A 19,675-nucleotide genomic window follows, 5' to 3' on the forward strand; every position below is an offset into this window, starting at 1 on the left:
GCTTGGTGAACAACAGGAAATCATGAATAAAGAAACATGTCTGATGTTTACCTCTCTACTCTGGGTATGAACACCCACCTTCTCGTTCTTAAAGCGAGTGGACTGACCACACCTCGAGTTAATGAATCCTGAAACTACTGATTGAATGACCATACTCTTACCAATCACACGGTTATACCACATAGAATACAGACGACGCAAACTCGCTTCCATGTAATACCAGAAAAAGCGAAGCCTTGTTTTATAATCCTGTAGATACGAATCATGAGTTCCAGGACTTGGCCCCGAGTTTCTTCGCCCACTGATCACCAGCAGTCATTCATCAGCCTCTGCCGACTTCCCCTCTACTCCTCAGATAACCACAGCTGTTTTATTACCTAAATCACGATCCGAGAAATCTACCGACCCACAAGTCATCACGAGAGTCTTTGGCAGGATTTTGACTGCATCGTAAACCTTTAAGAAGCTGGCACGAGCCTCCGCCAACAGAGGTAGACACTCCCTAACTAACAAAGTGACTCTTAATCTCATTCCTCATCTCAGGACTTCCTACACATCATCATTCATCATTATCCTGGTAATAAATCGACAAAGAAAAAAGAAAAAAAAACATACAGGAGTTCGAGAAATTTTCATACGTTATGGTTCAGGCAACTTAAAAGCTTCGCATATAGAGGGGAAACGGAGATCAATCCTTTCCTTTATATATATATATATATATATATATATATATATATATATATATATATATATATACTCGTTCTCAGCTTTCCGTGTCAGCGGGTTACTTATACATACGCGATACGTAGGCTTTAGAGGCATTATAAACATATCACTTACATATACGCGCATGTTTAGCGTAGACACATACAAGTTACATATAACGAGGAAGGATGCAGCACACAGTACAGCTGGGCGGTATAAATGCAGTTGGTGGGTCGCCCTTTGATTCCATTTATTGAATGTGAGTTGGGGTTCCCGCGGGACCGAGGGTGCATAATGAATACTTATAATGCCAGGGGGTGACTAGGGGCAGGGGAAGCAGGCCTAAGGGGTAAGGGGGGATCAAAAGGGGCGTAGGTAAGGGCGGAAAGACTGTTGATGAGAGAGAGAGAGAGAGAGAGAGAGAGAGAGAGAGAGAGAGAGAGAGAGAGAGAGAGAGAGAGAGAGAGAGAGAGAGAGAGAGGGGGCGACGGAAGGAAAGGAGGGAGGAAAAGGTGACGAAGAAACAGTACCAAGAGGCGGAAATTGAGAAGGGTTGGGATAGCAGCTGGGAGAGGTGCTGGGAGAGGGGCTGTGAGAGAGGCGCTAGGAGAAGGGCGGGTAAGGGGTGAGAGGAAGGGCTGGAAAAGGGGCCGAAAGAGGGTTTGGTAAATGGGGCTAAAAGGGAGGGTGGGAGAAGGGATGGGAGGGGTTTGGGAGAGTATATGGAGGGGGTGAGGGATGTGTGTCCTCCCCCCCTCCCACATCCAGAGCAAAGCGGCATATTAGTATTCTCTCACCCGGGAAATTACTTAATGGTCGCCCAAGAGTCAGAAGACCATGGTGGACCGGTCCAGTGTTGTGATGGTGAGCCGGTCCAGTGTCGTGATGGTGGGCTGGTCCAGTGTTGTGATGGTGGACTGGTCCAGTTTTGTGATGGTGGACCGGTCCAGTGTTGTGATGGTGGGCCGGCCCAGTGTTGTGATGGTGGGCTGGTCCAGTGTTGTGATGGTGGGCCGATCCAGTGTTATGATGGTGGGCCGATCCAGTGTTATGATGGTGGACCGGTCCAGTGTTATGATGGTGGGCAGGTCCAGTGTTATGATGGTGGGCCGGTCCAGTGTTATGATGGTGGGCCGATCCCAGCCTTTAAAAGCAGATGGGAGAATTCTGAACGAAGAGAATCACTGCGATTTCTTTTCACAGACAAAATCCATCCCATTAATCCCCTTAATTCACAACAGTAACTAATGACCACAACTGATCCAAGCATAGAAGTCAATCTGGAGGTACAGCTTGACTTCAGGCCAAGCGTTGGCAGGCCGGAGCGGGCGGCGGAACGTTACAGTGCGTGAACATGTGGAGTGGTTGGTATGCTAACGAGTAACTAATTGGGCTCGTGGCTCGGGCCTTGCAGCACCCCTGCCTTGGCTGTGTGCTCTCCCCTAGTTAGTCAGTCACTGGCTAACTGACCACTCTACTACGCGTATACTGCTCATTATCACTACAATAATTCCCATACAAGTACATACACATGTATACACACATACACATTCTCATAAGAAACAATATGTAGGATTGTGAGGTCAGACCTACGTTGTGATAGCGAAGAGTTCGAAAATACGCACAAGAAACAGAGATGAAAGAAAGGAAAACGATAGTCTACCATACTATCATGACATAAGTGCACTACGCGTCATGCTCAACAGAGCAGATGACACGGAAATGTCGCTATATTTGAACATCTGAAACGCTAAAGGCGGCACAAGTCCCACCGGTACAGACGGGCATGTACCAGCTGTGGACACTCGCGCATGGAGGACATCTGTACAGATACAGTTAAGGTACAAACTAGACGCAATAACACCTAACCCATCATCAAGGAGAGATGGCGGTGAAGCCACGATAGCTACACTTTCAGCAGAGTCCAACGTTACAGTTCAGATGTAACCGGACACCTAAAGAAGTTACAATGTTTCCACAACACCTTGCGAACCTTCGCACCCCAAGGGAAGGAAATACTGTGCGAGCTGTAGGAGACTGGCAGTGAACGAGGCTCACCTACCGCTTGACCCAGGCACGTGACTGCAGGCATGACAACTGTTATGCTCTTATTACCAGGACTCAAAGAAAAAGAGAGAAAAAAAAAATACTGATCTTTTTTCTGTACAAAAACAAAAGAAAAGACCCAGTGACTAGATTGGATCTAGGAACTGATGTGATTCTCAGCAGGTTTACCTCGTTACAGGTCAATAGGTCGTCCCTGCCCTATTTACTCTGTGTATCTTTGTAATATATTTACACATTTACAATAAGCGTATTTTCAGAATGTATACAGGAGGAAAATCTGGTTCATGAATACGATGGAACAGTGGACCCTGTGGCACTATCATCATGCGATGGAAGTTTTCGTGTTGTGTTGTACCTAAACATGCTCCATCCTTTCCCGGCCAGCAGTGCGGTGGATGGCTGAGAAATTCACGAGCTGTGATCAAAGTGCTTTGTGTTCCGAACCTTCGGGTCGAACCGTCCTCGATCGTGTTCACAGAAGGCGAGGCACACCACCGATCCTTAGTGTGTGTGTTGGATGGTGCAGGGAAGGGCCACACACTGATTATATTAAGAAATGTGGACAAGGGCGTAGTGGGAAGTGGCAGCGGCAACGTTCCTTCAATAATAAACTGATGGGAGATGAACTGCCGTTGATTGGGAACTAGTATCGACACCAGTATCCAGTAACGCTTCGTGACAGATAAATCAGAAAGCATTGCCTTTGTTCCATTCCCTTCCTGGATCTGACACACTGTCTTCTTCCGCTGGCCGAGGCAAACAGAAAAGATGTCACACAGTGGAGCCACAGAGATTTCTCTGAAATTCGTGGATTTTGTCGACGACATCCCAGAACTCCGTTCACGCGACAGAAGATTCGTATCTCGTATGTATGAACACATCATGCCTGAACCCCTTGAGAAAGACGGTACGACCACTGACCATGACGGTACTACCCGATGACCCCGACGGTGCAATTCTTGAGCACCTCGAGGGTACGTTCTTTTACGTAAAGGATCTCAGTTGATTTCGATTCGTCATCTAAAACCTAAAAGATCGACAACTCATCTGATTCCCTATGAGTCTTCCATTAATACCCCGTCCTGCTGTACATAAAGCATTATCTTAGTTCTTCATCACTTGAGTGAAAAATACTGTATTATGGTCTACAAGACTAGCGCAGAAAACATGGGTAAAATGCAAATGGATGTACGAAGTGACATGAAGAATATGAGTGCAAAGCTCACCATGCTGGACCCAAGAAAGCCTCAAAAACCTTTTCCTGAAATTCTTGAACAACTCATCAGCCACTCACAACATGTTTAAGGTTAGATATGATTGAACAGAAATAAAATAAAACTAAAACACTGAAAACTAAAGTAAACTTACAAAACACTGCTGTAACGTTTTCCCGTGACCTCACCACTTTATCCTGACGTTAGAGTCAATAACTAAGTGTGTTTGTCTGTAGTGGCGACAGTCATCATGCAGTTCTGTCCACAAACCTCGTGAAGAGTTTGCTGGCACATGACACGGAACCTTTACATACTGTCGTCACTAACAAATTTCCTAAGTAAAATCTGAACATGTCCTCCACTCATTTACATGTAAAATGCCCCTGCATAAGAGTGGTGATAAATTCATTCTAATTACACTCAGATTTTTCACTTGCATATTGTGAAAAAAAAAAAGCACAAAGACAAGAAAAAAGAAAAGGACTGGAAGAACAAGAAAGGTCACTCTTTAATTTCCTGTCGTGATATTCCAGGATTTCCATGGCTTAGAAATATCAGCGTCTGTATCAGTGATGACGAATGATTTTGTGCAGTGTATATGTGCATCTGGGTAAATATGATTGTAACTATGCATACTGCATGTAGTTTTGTTCCTCGCGGATTACATGTGTTTGAACATATATGTTGTAGGCCTCGATCTCTACCGCCATAGGAGAAAAAGAACAGTGATTATCAATGGCGACAACTGCTTGCCCTTACCTGCTTTCAGGCAGCTTCGAGATTCTCAAGAGCTACAGCTGTCCCTTCATCTGACGAGCGAGGACTAAGTCGATACGGAAATATGTAGAGAGTTTATCCTGGAGCTCAGACGAGCAGCTTACTATTACCAGAACTCTGTACTGATACCATCATAGATATCACGCTGATCAGCTCTGGAATAAAAGAATAACACAGAATTGTAATTGCGCGAAAGAGAAAGGAAAAAAAATGAGAGAAGGGAAGAAAAGCAATACGTCTTCCTTCTTACGAAATGTGGGGAAGGGAAGAGCATATGATAAATTCTATCCCACAGGGAACATTTCAGATAATTTTTCACATTAATTGTATAATATTCTTTTCAATCTCTCGTTGTAAACGTGTTGAAGGGGTTACAGCAATGCATCCCCGTAATGACATAATTTTATCTCCCTCTTGTCCTCTTGAGGTGACATGCACATCAAAGGAAAACAAGAGACTATTTCTCCACTGAAAGGAAAACTACTGCAAGAGGGAACAAGACACAAACAGATAACAAGCACAGCCAGAAAGACTGGACGAACAGGAAAGCAATACGTCAAGATTTGTCGTGGTTATGACAAGGCGAGGCAATCTGCCCAGATGTCGGATGATTTAATGTGAGAAATAAAGCCTGATATATTATACGTACCGTCTCCAGGCTTCACTTTACCCAGAATCCAGGAAACGAGTTTAGAAGTAGAGAGTGAATCCCTCCCAGTGACCGACTATGAAAATTACTTTACTCCTTACCTATCGTTTTTGTCGTCTGCCTCGTACATATGATGATACAGGAGATGGCGTCTCTCTAATGACTGTGACCGCCATTAAAACTTTTTACTTAAAGTCATTACTAACAGAATCTCATTGAACACTCGTCATCTTTTTTATTCTTTAGACTCACTACGACAAGATTTATTTCCTCTCTCTCTCCGTCTTGGCGACAAAAGTAAGAGCCAGAATTGTAGAGGAGAGTGAAAAGAAAAGTTGGAAAGCGAGTCAGAGTGAAAGTTAGGGAGGGTAGTGCATGCAGATGACGCAGCTGCTGGGCGGAGCGCCACTGGACTCGCCAACTCCCTCCAGGAAATTGGAAAATAAATTGAGGAAGTTGAAAGTAGTTGCAGCTGAAAAATGTAGTTGTATTATGTGATACTCCTGAATGGTTAAGATTTGGAGATGGTCAAGAATTTTCGTGGTGCAAGCTTCCCCTCTCGCACACACAGGGACACAGAACTGTGTATATAACTAGGAAGGAAAAAAAATGGAGAAAAAAAGACAAAGTCTGTGAGCTCTGCCCTGGATGTAGAAAAAATGCAAAACAAGTCTGGAGTAAATTGCGAGAAAGAGGAGTTGTGTTCGAAGCGTCAATGCACGAGGAAGGAAGCCTCCTGTTGGAAATGGACGTTGTTGAACTGAAGTACAATGGTGAGCCGAATTACGATGGTGGGCCGAATTACGATGGTGGGCCGAATTACGATGGTGGGCCGAATTACGATGATGAGCCGAATTACGATGGTGGGCCGACGAAGGGTTCGAGGAGATTAAGGGTGACCTCCCATGCAGAAAAAAGGCGATACAGCCAACAGAAAATGAGCTAATCTCCAGAAATGACCATAACACTATAAGTATGAGCAATAGATAAACATTAACTCTTCTTTTCAAAGGAATTATTACTTTATCAAAATGCCACAAACGTCCGTGTCTGTGGTCAGGTGGTACAGCGTCTTGCCTAGAGCTTTGTCGTCAAGTGATCATACGTCTCACGTCTTACATCAACACCAAAAGACGATGGACATCAAAACATCGCTTGCTCACTGTAAAAGCTTTGATATACGAAATCAGTATATATATATATATATATATATATATATATATATATATATATATATATATATATATATATATATATATATAATGAAAAACAAGGGTGAAACGCTATATAAAGAAAGCGCGTGGAAAAAGAATTATGATTCACATGGAGGAGCCAGAGGCCATGAGCCAACAGCGACCCGTGATGCTTAGGTCTGGATCTCTCGGGATAAAGTCACGAAGACTAAATCCCGCCTCTCACTTCTTGAACTAATCCTGAGTGAATATGCAATCTTCCTGGAAGAAGATAAAATCTCACGGCGTTAAGAATCTCAACGTAATATCCTACGTACGTTTGTGAATGTGGATATCATACATTATCATTATTACTATTATTATTAATATAAATAGTAGTAGCAGTAGTAGCATGACAACAGTTATAATGGTTATCATTATGAATATTATCATGATTACTATTGTTGCTATTATTACAAAATTACCAAAACATCTGCAAGACCAGCAAAACCAAAACATCTGCAGGACCAGCATAACCAAAACATCTGCAAGACCAGCATAACCAAAACATCTGCAAGACCAGCATAACCAAAACATCTGCAGGACCAGCATAACCAAAACATCTGCAAGACCAGCATAACCAAAACATCTGCAAGACCAGCAAAACCAAAACATCTGCAAGACCAGCATAACCAAAACATCTGCAAGACCAGCATAACCAAAACATCTGCAAGACCAGCAAAACCAAAACATCTGCAAGACCAGCATAACCAAAACATCTGCAGGACCAGCATAACCAAAACATCTGCAAGACCAGCATAACCAAAACATCTGCAAGACCAGCATAACCAAAACATCTGCAGGACCAGCATAACCAAAACATCTGCAAGACCAGCAAAACCAAAACATCTGCAAGACCAGCATAACCAAAACATCTGCAGGACCAAGTAAGACAAACAGATCTAAAAAGCTAACCCCTTCCATGACATCGAAAATACAAACATAAGTCTGTGTAACACTGAAGCAGCAGATCATCCACATGAGAAAGACAACAGTATGTCAACGGAGTACATCTACTACGTAGGAATATGGAATGAATGGTCTTATGACTGGTTCGGTCTTTGAACAAATATAACAAAAACAAACAACAAATGTTTACAATCAATTATACCAAAATATGAACACACAGGCTCTCACACAACCGTAAATACAGGGACACGCATCATGTTCATAAATAATTGTATTTAGACCTGACCAAGTGACACTTTATGACCTTCCGACTTTAATGATATCAAAGTCTTTTATCAAATATACAAGAATCAACAGCACGCCATCAGAGAAGTCACTTACAACCCCGTTAGTTTCAGTTTAATATTAGCAGCGTTGTTACCATATCCTGACATGAATAATGGAAGCAGGTTATGGCCGTCCTCATATGGTTTTGTTTTCTTGACCATTTCTCACGGCAGAATTCATTGTCATCAGATGTTCCCAGCTTAAGAGCAATACCGACATATGAAGATATTCCCGCAATCATAGGTAATGACACAACCTCAAGGCGTCGGTTATATAAGGAAACACATATTCAATTCCCCCAGACGACGATTGTTTGTCTCGAGGCTCAGCCATAATGCTACCTCCTGTATGGTGAAGGTGACCCCCCCGTCCTACAACATGGGTAGATGGATGGCTAGACAGGGTCCCAGCAAATGGAAGCCCATGTTAACCTCTTGAGCACGATGGTACAACACTTGAAACTCGACGAAGCGACTCATGTGTATAATGGCGTGACTTTGACTTTAGCCCCTAGGAGTCAAGTCAGAGGCCAGGCCGTCTGACATGCACAACAGTCATCTCCTTATCATCTAATACATCTAAAAATCATTCATAATCTCTTCGCTCCGTCGCCTTATCATATCTTTACTTTGCTACCTACCACTTCCCCATCCGCTCTCCTCACTCTCTTACTTTCTTCTGTTCTCTTCATGCGATTTCCGTCTCTCAAAAACACCTTCTTTGTCTGTCTAAAGTTTATCGACCCTTTCTATGCCTATCTTTAGCACTTCTGCGCCTGTATCTTTTTGCTGACTTACCACTTTCTCTTGTACTTCGCTCACGTCTTCACACTCCTTACATGGCTATAGATATCGACCATCCACACAACATTCTCGTTCCGGCAGCAACCCAGCCTCTCCACATCACCACTACTGTCTTTTATTCTTTCATATCCCACCCTCCACAAGCCACACACATAAGCACTGTTGCCACCCTTCCTCTCCTCCCATAGTTTCACTTACTCTGATCCAGGGTCATTCCTCACGTAATCTCCCCTGGTCTTTCTACACACACGCCACCTGAAAAAGTTTACTCGCTTTCGCTACTTCTTTCACATGCGTCATTTCCTCTTTCTCTAAACCCACCACCTATACTCACGCCCCTACCATGTAATTATCGGCATTCCACTTGCCACCCATCTCAGCACGTTCACATCCAACAAACTGTCCTCCTCATGCATGTCAGTGCACACATAAACTGTCAACGCCCGTACATCTCAGTTCTACTCGTGAACATATACTTACGTTTGTATCTTTTCTTCAACCAAGTATCTTCAGGAACCAGCATTCTTTCAGCAGAACTCTACAGTCTTTTCCAAATTATCATTCACACCAAAGATCCAATACCCTCCGATAATACAATCATATAACTGGGACTGTATGTTTATATACTTAACTGATACAAATAACGAGAGCAAACGGAGAAGGTACTGGTACCAGAGAAAAAGAAAATCTAAAAACCTAAAATATATCCCATTAAACTTAAGCTGCGCCTCACAGACCTCATAAACCATAACGCAACCCGTAAATATTTGCCATTCTCGTGTTGTGTAAACTAGGGCAGACGAGGGACTGCGAGCTGTCGCTCCTGTGTTTGTCCAGTGGAAGTTGTGCATTACCCTGGCCTTCCCGCTGCCAAGTGGGCCTTCAGTGATTCCCCAACTTGACAATTCTGAAACATATCACACAGATACAAAGTTGAAATTGAATTGCAGGATGACGTCTGTTTTCCTTCAATTTCGATGCTAATGTACGTTTTTGAATTTTCCGTAGTTTGGGCATCGGGGTGATGGGGGGAGAGGGTGGCGGGTTGACGCCATCTGCTGTGCCAATGGCCAATTAAAACACATCCGGATTATACAGGTTCTTCATCGTCCTGAAGGGAGAGAACGTTTTGGTATACATCACACAGAGATCTGACGGGTAGGACGCGAGATGTAAACGATATGATGCATAATGCATGACTGTCTAACGATCGAATGGCCAATTTCTTTGATTCAAAGACAGTGAACGCCGGTGATGTCGTATGTAACAATGTATACAGCGCAGGTGTATGAGATGATATATGGGGGATGGTTTGCCCGGATATCAGTAAGTTTCGCACAAGTGTATGTAGTGTAAGGGAAACATGACTAACACATAAATGATAGAAGCGAAATAGTACGTACTTAGCATGGACACAGTCACAAAAAAAAGTAATACGTGCATTCACGACCAAACACACACACACACACACACACCCACGCTTACATTCAGTGTCTTACATTTACCCTGTTACAGCAAATACAGATTTACAGGTCTAAGAATTTGTAACGAATGTGGCTACAATGAGAAACTATACCATGCGATCCCATAGCAAAATCAGATGTCTTAGTGCCAATAAATATTCTTTAGATACACTATACATTAACATCTAGCCTCACTAACACGTCTGCCTGGAAGAAGGAACTCAACCTGAGGCACAGGAGGCACCAAATGGTTCATGACTGTCTGATGGGCAAGAGCCACCTGTACGAGGCAGAGATAACCATGCAGGGCCTGGAGATGGAGCACCTCTACCACATGATGAACACATTTACAACATGATGATGGTGAAGACCCAGCAAGATCCGGCCGAGATAAAAGCTGCAATGAGGCTGTGTAAACCTGGCAGGATCCGGGCGAGGATCACCTACACAATGAAGAACGAGACCAATCATGTTTGGAACTGATGGATGGTATTTCATCGACAGAACAATGTAATGAATTCGAATTCTCTAACAGAAGTACGTTTTACTTCAGCAGGAAACTATATTCCGGTATATATAGGAGATGCCGTCAGTATATATAAAAACAGTCAAGGAATTCATGCAAATTTAGACATTACGAGAAAAAAATCTTCTTTCAAGATTTATCAGCTGAACTGTTTTGCCAGAGACAGAGAACTCAAGAACATACTTAATGTGAAGCAATTGTGATAACAGTAACTTATGAAAGCTGGATATATATCAACATTTTTTTTTTCCAGCAATACTTTGACAGTAAGAACTGGTGTTGAGAAAGTGACCATTCGCTTATGAAACAGCTGACCTGATACAGAACTCTGGCCTTTAACCTTTAGAACGACTAAGTGATGCTGTTGAAGATGTAAAACCATACCACCTCCTTACTACACCATCTCAACCTATACACAATGGGAACGTAGGTTACTATTACTGTCTTCCAGCACATAACTTCGTCACAGAACACCAGGTCTCTTCTCTGTCCCATTTACCCCCCCTCCACCACATAACCTCGTCATCGATTATCATGTCTTCTGTTATCTGGTTTCCCCATGCTCTCCTGCAGCACCAAGACGACTCGATCTTCTTCCCTCCCCCTGGATCCTGTGCCACCTTCAGAAGGATACTGCTCTACAGTAAGTCTTACAAGGAAGTCTTGTATATCCTTGACACATACAACGCAGACCTATCATAACACAGACATTGTCGGAAGGGAGTTGCATTGTGGGTATGAGAGGAGCAAAGCTTTAGATGTTGGGTACATTTGTGTGTGTGTGTGTGTGTGTGTGTGTGTGTGTGTGTGTGTGTGTGTGTGTGTGTGTTTATGTAAGGAGTTAGAGCGGCCCATCACTCCTGCATCCATCTCCTCCTGGCATCCTACCAGACACCTCTAAGAACCTGAGATGCCATAACCAACAAATAATAGATTGATGGACCGTCACACTACGCTTACAACCTCTGCACACAGCCATACCAACAATATGTTACCCACAATGTGTCTTTCATACTCTGTAAGGCGATAAATCTCCGAACACAATGTGACAAAAGCGCAGTTATCGATAAATTATTTATTCTGGCGCTTTTGTCCATACCTGGGTTATTTATCAAGGGGCGGCTTTACTGACATGGTAAGGTGAGAGACGACTTGTGCTGATGGACGTTAAGGTCAGCCTTCCCTCACCAGGTAATTCATATTTCCGGGAGCATTATTTGATGTTAATTTATGTTAGACTCTGGCAACACGTCTGGCTTGTTTTCAGCTAGATGGTAAATTCACTGAGTCTTTCTTTCACTGTCCCTTAAGTACTTTGCATTCAGCCGGACTAACTTTAATCAATCATTTACCACACCAACTCTAGAACGTGTTCTCTTGTAAGCCAGCGCATTTTTTCTCATCATTCTTTGTTCTTTCATGACCTTGGCTTCATCTGGATGCATATGGCCATTTGGGAGGTCATTCACAAAGACCAAGAAGAGCGACGGTGCCAAAGATGAACCTTGCGGCACTACGCTCATAACTTCGCTTATTTGGAGAATGCTCTTCTGACCAGTCCATTACTTCTTTCCTCTATGGTAATCTTTTATCCAGGGAAGGAGCCTTCCACTTGTTCCTGCTGGAAGATTTAGCTTCTGTAGCATCCTCTGATGTGGTAGTGTATCACACGCTCTCTGGGAGTCCGGAAACAATCTACGCATTAATCTCTTTTGTTCAAAATGGATCTACTCTGTCATAGTGGCGCGCGCGTGTGAGTGTGTGTGTGTGTGTGTGTGTGTGTGTGTGTGTGTGTGTGTATGCAGCGGTTCTGCCTCTTATATGAAGAGTTTCACCTGTTGGGATCGTTCGACGGACATCCTGGTAGTTTAGCTGCCTTTGGAAAAGAAAAAGAGATGATCAGTGGATCAGTCAGCGTTGGAACTTTGGGTTAAAACAGAACTGTATGTTCAGTGATCACAGAACTATCAAATCACTTCCTCGTATGTTTAAAAAGAGTTATGAGAATAACTCAAAATAATAACTGACATATCTATATTTGAAATACGCTCAGTTACGGATCAGTTTCTGTCTTCTGTGCAGAGAAAAATACTCACGCACAAGATTTTCATTGTTTTACTTACTCATCGTATTAGTTCATTGCCATTTACTTTACTGGCAGCTTTCACCTTTTCTTGCAAGCCTCCACGCTTAGCTTTTGCAGTTTCCGACCAATTTCGCGTATCAGTTTCCCATTTTCATCCTGAGGGGCCGTCCCGACCCTCAACCTATCATGGAAATTCCGTCTCACTTTTCATCTGAGGCTCATCTGTCACTGATCAAATCCTCGTTGAGTTTTTTGTTCCACCACACACCGACCTCCTCGCCGTATCCTCCTGCTATACTAATGGGATTTCCTTGGTGTTTCTTTCTCAAGATAAAACAGTTCATTCCTTCTTCCACTATCACAAACTACTTCGAAGGGATCCAATGGTCTGTTGCTGTTGAGTTCCTTTGTGCTCTTGTGTATCATATTTCCTTGTTATTGCTCATGTTAGATAAGATTACGACTAAAATATCTGATTGTCTCATTTTCCTGTGTTTCCAAAGTCCATTCGTCCACATCTATTGCAGTTACTAAACTTCAATCAGGTTCTCTTGATTTTCCTTTGTGTCTCTGGATCATTGACCCTAATATAATTTCCAGAGGCTCCAATGTTTTCTGTTGCCTCTCTCTGTTCCCCCAGGCGCCTTGCGTTCCCACAGACCAGTCTGTCTTTTCTTTGCTTTCTTGGGTCTTCAGTTTTTCTTACCTAATTCAATTTTACCAATCCCTTTCGGATCTCCTCGAAGCCTCTTATGTTTTTCTCCATTTTCTTCGTTTTGTTCCAATTCTTTCGACAGTTCCCCCTGCAGCGGGTCACCATCCTCACGTACTGTGGTCTTGTTTATAACTATCACACCTTCCAGATAAGCCTAAGACCCCACGCAACAACCTCCTCCTGCTTTGGCCCATCGTCCCGCCATCTGTCTCTAGTTACACTGCCCCTCATTATCCTCCTCAACCTTCTCTTCCTACTCTCTTCTCCATTTACTCCTGGAAGGAGCCGATTTCGCCCTAATCTCCCGATGATTATGTGGCACTGTCTTCCTTAAAGCCCAACCTCAGCAGCCGGTGTGTGTGGCGACCACTACCACCACCGCCACGACTCCCAATCTCATATCAGCTCCTTTCGCCAGCAGTCGCTCTCCCCAGCGGCGCAAGATCTCCCTCCTGGGCGCCCTTCATCAGGGAAACGAGCCAAGAAATAAGCTTCCCACGGCTCGACACGGTGTGTGTATCTCCAGGAGAAGAAGTCGAGGGCCCGTATATGGTCGTGGTGTTTTTCCCTCTCCTCCCATGTTTCCTCTGAGAAAATTAATATTTCAAGGAGTTCACTGATGTTGTTTTCCCTCCCTCTGTAATGTCCCTGTGCTGGTAAGGTTCTTATAAAAGTGTGAGCGGATTATGTTAGCTAATTTTTCATTTCGTTGGATTTGTTTTCAGAGATCGGCTTACTCGCTCACATTTTCCGGGCCATTTTTGCTTCTTAATAAGTTGAGTCTTTGTGTATACTGATATGCTTTGACAGATTTAATGACATCGTTAAGAGAGTAATAGCGCTAAGAAGGTTATCTCAAGTTCTTTCCAAAATATCTGGCCAGTGTTTTGTGCTGCGATGCACCGCGGTGTATGACCGGGAGATGCGACCACCTCCCTCACTATAGATTGGGATGAAGGAGGGTTAGGACGGAGCCTCTTGGTAAGGCAGGATATGCGAGGTGTTCCCCGCAGGTTCCCCTCCTCGGAAATATAAAGGCAACAATAATGATCCCCGGGAGACGCACTACAAAACATTTCTTACGGGGTGTCGAGGGAGATTTTATCCGAAGGTTCTGTATGAGGCTATTGACGGAAAATATGACAACAGGACTGAATATGCCTGACTAACAGGTCTCCATCCGCACACATCTGAGTTGAAGCAAGAGGCACTTTGGTGAAAACTTCAACACACAAGATATAAATTGAAAGTTTTCCACGAAAGTATATGCGGCAAAAGTTTTCATGAAGTTCCCAATAGACACGTAACCACACACAGAGAGGTGAACAGTAACAGACTCCTCAACCATCCCATAAGGACATACACTGGAAGACACTCACAGGGAATTATCCTTTAAATCGCCGTAAATTTCCCCAAGGAACAACTTTAAAAGGAAACTCTAGATAAAGCAACAAAGCCGGCATTCCCCTCTCTCTACCCTTGGCATCGCTGCAGCCCCTAAAATGCCGATTTTTTTAAATTTTTTTTTAAACGAGAGAGAGAGAGAGAGAGAGAGAGAGAGAGAGAGAGAGAGAGAGAGAGAGAGAGAGAGAGAGAGAGAGAAAGAGAGAGAGAGAGAGAGAGAGAGAAGAGAGAGAGAGAGAGAGAGAGAGAGAGAGAGAGAGGTGAGTCTGTCATCTTTTGTTTACCTTCCCCACAGCCTCACTACTCACAGCCTGAGGTCAGGTTAATTACCCTCCTCACCAACACTGGTGCTCTGCCGTTTCACCTCTGCTCCAGGTCTGCCAGCCACCCACCTGCTTGCATAATATACGACAAATTTAGAAACTACTGGAGGCGTATGAATGAGGCAACCAGCAACAGGAAATATCAGAGACGAGGAAAAACTCTGCTTTTTAAGAATGGATGATATTTCAAAATACAGATAACATTACTACTGACATCATCATCATCATTACTACCTGGGCATAGTGTGAGGGGCAAAAGAGGATGGCACTTCTGATAATAAAAGAGGATCTGTGTGACTGTGTAACAGAGTGTAACGGAGTGAGTTCAAGACAAATATAGGGTAGTCACCCACGAGAGGTGGGTGACGTTTCAAGCTGATGCTCTTTGATAGTGTGAGGAGCGAAGAAGAGAGGTGGTTGGTTTAGGACGGAGCTGAGTGAGTGCTTCGGCAGTTTTGATGTAAGAGACAGGGTCTTGATGCCAGGGAATCTGAATGCATAAGTGAATTATGTGGCAAATGATGGTATAAGTGAAGGGCATCATAGTCTCCGGTATAAATGGATATGAGGAAGAGCTACGTCGAGCTATGTACCGAAAAAGGACTGGTGACTGGGAATGTTTGGCTGGGTAAAAGGTGCATACATAAGTGGGAGAGTGGGGTTGGCAGACAACGGGCATTATTGGATGATGTGCTAATTGACTGACGTGCAAAAGAGGACAGCTGAACGTGGACGTGCAGGGTAGAGCGGTGGGGATGATCCATATACATTACCGATCATTTAAGGAAAGTCTCAGAACAAAACAATATCAAAAATCCCGATAACATGAGTCATCTCCTCACTCATACCGAACTGATTTTCTTGACTTGCTTTTAACTGAAAGGAGAATATTTGAAATATATCAAGTCAACATATGATTTACCTTAATAAATAGCCATCAATCTATGTGCTCTTTTCTGTTAGTCTGCAAAAATACGTCGAAAATATTTCCAATGATTTACCCAACATTCTAGCATTTCCGATACCTTACGAACATAATATTCAAAGTTAACAAAATATAATAAAGTTCTCTGCAGGAACTTCCGAAGCAGCGTACACGACACCTTATAATCCCTTTCTGTATAGTCTTATCGAGCAGCCAAGCAGTGTTACCCGGTTTACCTGCTAATGACTCCCTATCATCATCTGGTGAGGAAAGGCTACTGAAACGTAACTTTTCCTTTTCCATAAGATTACAGGATGTGTCAACTGAGTATGTCCACTTCCCATCTCTCTCTCTCTCTCTCTCTCTCTCTCTCTCTCTCTCTCTCTCTCTCTCTCTGGAGAGAGAAAGCCAGCATATCACTGTAAAGTAAGTGAATACCCGAGCATGGAGTGTGGATGGGGTGGAGGCTGAGATGGTAAAAAAATGGAAATGAAACAAGTTCTTAAATGGATGTGGTAAATACGTACGACGACTTGGGGAAGTTTCTGTGTTCCCGACGATCAGACAAAGACAGTTATGGTGTTATGAACAGAAAGGATGCACTGCGTGAGGGTGACACATGAATAATCGTTATCTATGTCCACTGAGAGAGAGAGAGAGAGAGAGAGAGAGAGAGAGAGAGAGAGAGAGAGAGAGAGAGAGAGAGAGAGAGAGAGAGAGGACAGAAGGGTGAACAGAGACTTAATGCTCCCCTAAATAACTGAGATTATTGTGAAGGGTGAATAGTCATGAAACACTGTCTGAGTTTAGATGACATATTTACCTCATAACGCCAGACATGAGGACACATATGAAGCTGTGAAGCTGGATGCACTTTGAACCACCTCATGTAAATGGATGTGGAAACATAGATGACACAAGTGTATAAAATCTATTCATACATGATAACTGCCTCAGCATATCACACCTGTGTATTAGCCGGAGGCTGTGGACTCTGCTTGAAAACTATATTAAAGAATATTATCGGTTTCTCACAAGCAAACATCTCTAGACTTATAATAAATCTTCCATATACTAGTCACACTGGTTATATATGCACATTATATTGTTTACATACATCGGGTAAACTGAACACATACGCATGTTGATATATAGAGGTTATACTGCTCAACTTTGATTGATACTTAAATCTTTAACTGAAAGGTAGAGAAAGAGATAACTTTCTAAAAAAGTATCTATACCACACACTAACTGCCTCTTGTCCAGTGACTAATGGCAGTATTTGATATCAGTCTTTATTTCTAAAATAAATGTATAAAAGGGGAAACGTAATTATATAGATTTCGATAAATCTGAGGCTCTGGTAGAACAAAACTTCTTTATGGCCTTCGAAATTAGGATAAACAGCAGTGTGCAAATAAGGTGGTCATGTAAATTTGCATATAAGTAGATAAAAGCTAATTACTCTGTTAAGAGCTTGCTGAATTAGCACTATTTAGTAACCTTGTTAAATCTATGTATGAAATATGATTCCTGCAAGAGAACTCACGTTTCTCGTCAACTCAACTGCTTCAAGGAAGCTTCGAACTGTTCCATAGAAGCTTCAAACTTTAGCGTCGATCTTTTTCTTGGGAGCTTCGAAACGTTTCATGGATGCTTCGAACTCTATCTTGGGGGCAAGGAACTGTTTCATGGGCGCTTCTCTTTTATTTTAGTTACAAATCTATTAGAAAACTGAGCCAATTATTCTCGGCATATCATCCTACCAATGGCACATTGCACCTTGAAGGGAAGGAGTTCTGTAGGTTCCCATCTCAGTGGAGTTATCAAGATAGAACAGATATCCAATATACAATGTAGTACAGAGAGTTGTGCGTAAACTCGTGCCCATCTAGTTAGTTGAAGACTGAGTTCAGGTGATATCAATACGAAACTTATATACCAAGATTCAACAAACTGAGAGAGGCTAAGTATGAAACAACCAGTGCACCATTTAAATGCGTCCATCATCCACCCTCACGCACGCGAATAGATGATGCATTCAACGTAGCTAAGATATATCAATATTAAAGTCTCTGAAAAGTATAAAATATACCGAATATCTGACCAGCATTTCTAAATAATGGCCGTTCTGTAAAATTAACGCTCGAAAAAGCTCACAAACAAACTAGGAATGCCTGGAAAAGGACACGGATTCCCCCCAACTGGAGCCGGTTATTTATTCACATTACACAACTGAACTACATCCTATCCACTGGGAAACAAAAGTCACAGAACATTCCCTCCCACCATGAGAGAGAGAGAGAGAGAGAGAGAGAGAGAGAGAGAGAGAGAGAGAGAGAGAGAGAGAGAGAGAGAGAGAGAGAGAGAGAGAGAGCCTGCAAATATAAAAGTTTAATACTCATGATCATTCTGATCATCAAAATCAGCACAAAATAGTATCTGAATAGTGTTCACCAGAGTGGAACACTTCAAGGATGTGCATAAGTGTTCACGTACCAAATATGTAAAAATCCGGGTTTAAGTTTGATTGTTTGAGGGCACAAGATACGGAACGAACGAGTGCAAGCTGAAATAGATAAGGATACATCCTCAAGCTATGGAAATTCTCAAGCGGGTTGAGCAGTGCTGCTGTATGAGAATGAGGATGAATCAGAAGAGTTGGGAAAGAATGGCAAGTCAATTTGATGATGTGGTACCAGAGGAAGATATTCAAAGAGAATAAGAGTTATAGTCAAGTTCTTCTGTAGTAGGGGAAGGCAAAGATGAAGACACGCAATATAAATGTGAGGAAAGGAAGAGATGACGATGAACGTCGAAAGAGATATTACTAGAAAACTACTGACCGTCATATCTATCTATTTGCGTTGAAATGATTAAAACTTACACGTGTCTCAAAAGAAAAAAAAGATCACGCTAAGGAAATAATGTCATACAACAGACTTAATCCATGCGACCTGAGCGGTGCTGGAAGGGAGGCTGTTAGCGCAATCATGTGTCTGTGTGTGAGTGTTTGCCTCTGCTGGAAAAACTGAAGTGATATTTTTCAAGTAGACGCCTTTAGCAAACAGTTTCTTTATATATATATATATATATATATATATATATATATATATATATATATATATATATATATATATATATATATATATATATATATATATTTTTTTTTTTTTTTCTTTTCTTTTTCTTTTATTATACCTTGTCGCTGTCTCCTGCGTTTGCGAGGTAGCGCAAAGAAACAGACGAAAGAATGGCCCAACTCACCCACATACACATGTATATACATACACGTCCACGCATGCACCCATACATACTTATACATTTCAACGTATACATATATATACATACCAAGACATACACATATACACACATGTACATAATTCATACTTGCTGCCTTCATTCATTCCCGTCGCCACCCCGCCACACATGAAATGATAGCCCCCTTCCTCCCGCACTTTGCGAGGTAGGGCTAGGAAAAGACAACAAAGGCCACATTCGTTCACCGTTCACACTCAATCTCTAGCTGTCATTATATATATATATATAT

At 42.6% G+C, this 19,675-nt stretch overlaps 1 protein-coding gene across 1 annotated transcript in view; it reads right to left on the reverse strand.

The window, feature by feature from the left end:
* Positions 1-19,675, reverse strand: part of sav (scaffold protein salvador) — a 1,023,444-nt gene that overhangs the window by 468,980 nt on the left and 534,789 nt on the right. Inside the window, exon 9 of the mRNA XM_071685935.1 lies at positions 4,746-4,918. The gene's annotated coding sequence lies outside the window, so the exon portion shown is untranslated. The remainder of the gene's footprint in view (positions 1-4,745; positions 4,919-19,675) is intronic.

Source organism: Panulirus ornatus, chromosome 41, assembly GCF_036320965.1.
Source record: "Panulirus ornatus isolate Po-2019 chromosome 41, ASM3632096v1, whole genome shotgun sequence".
Classification (NCBI taxonomy): domain Eukaryota; kingdom Metazoa; phylum Arthropoda; class Malacostraca; order Decapoda; family Palinuridae; genus Panulirus; species Panulirus ornatus.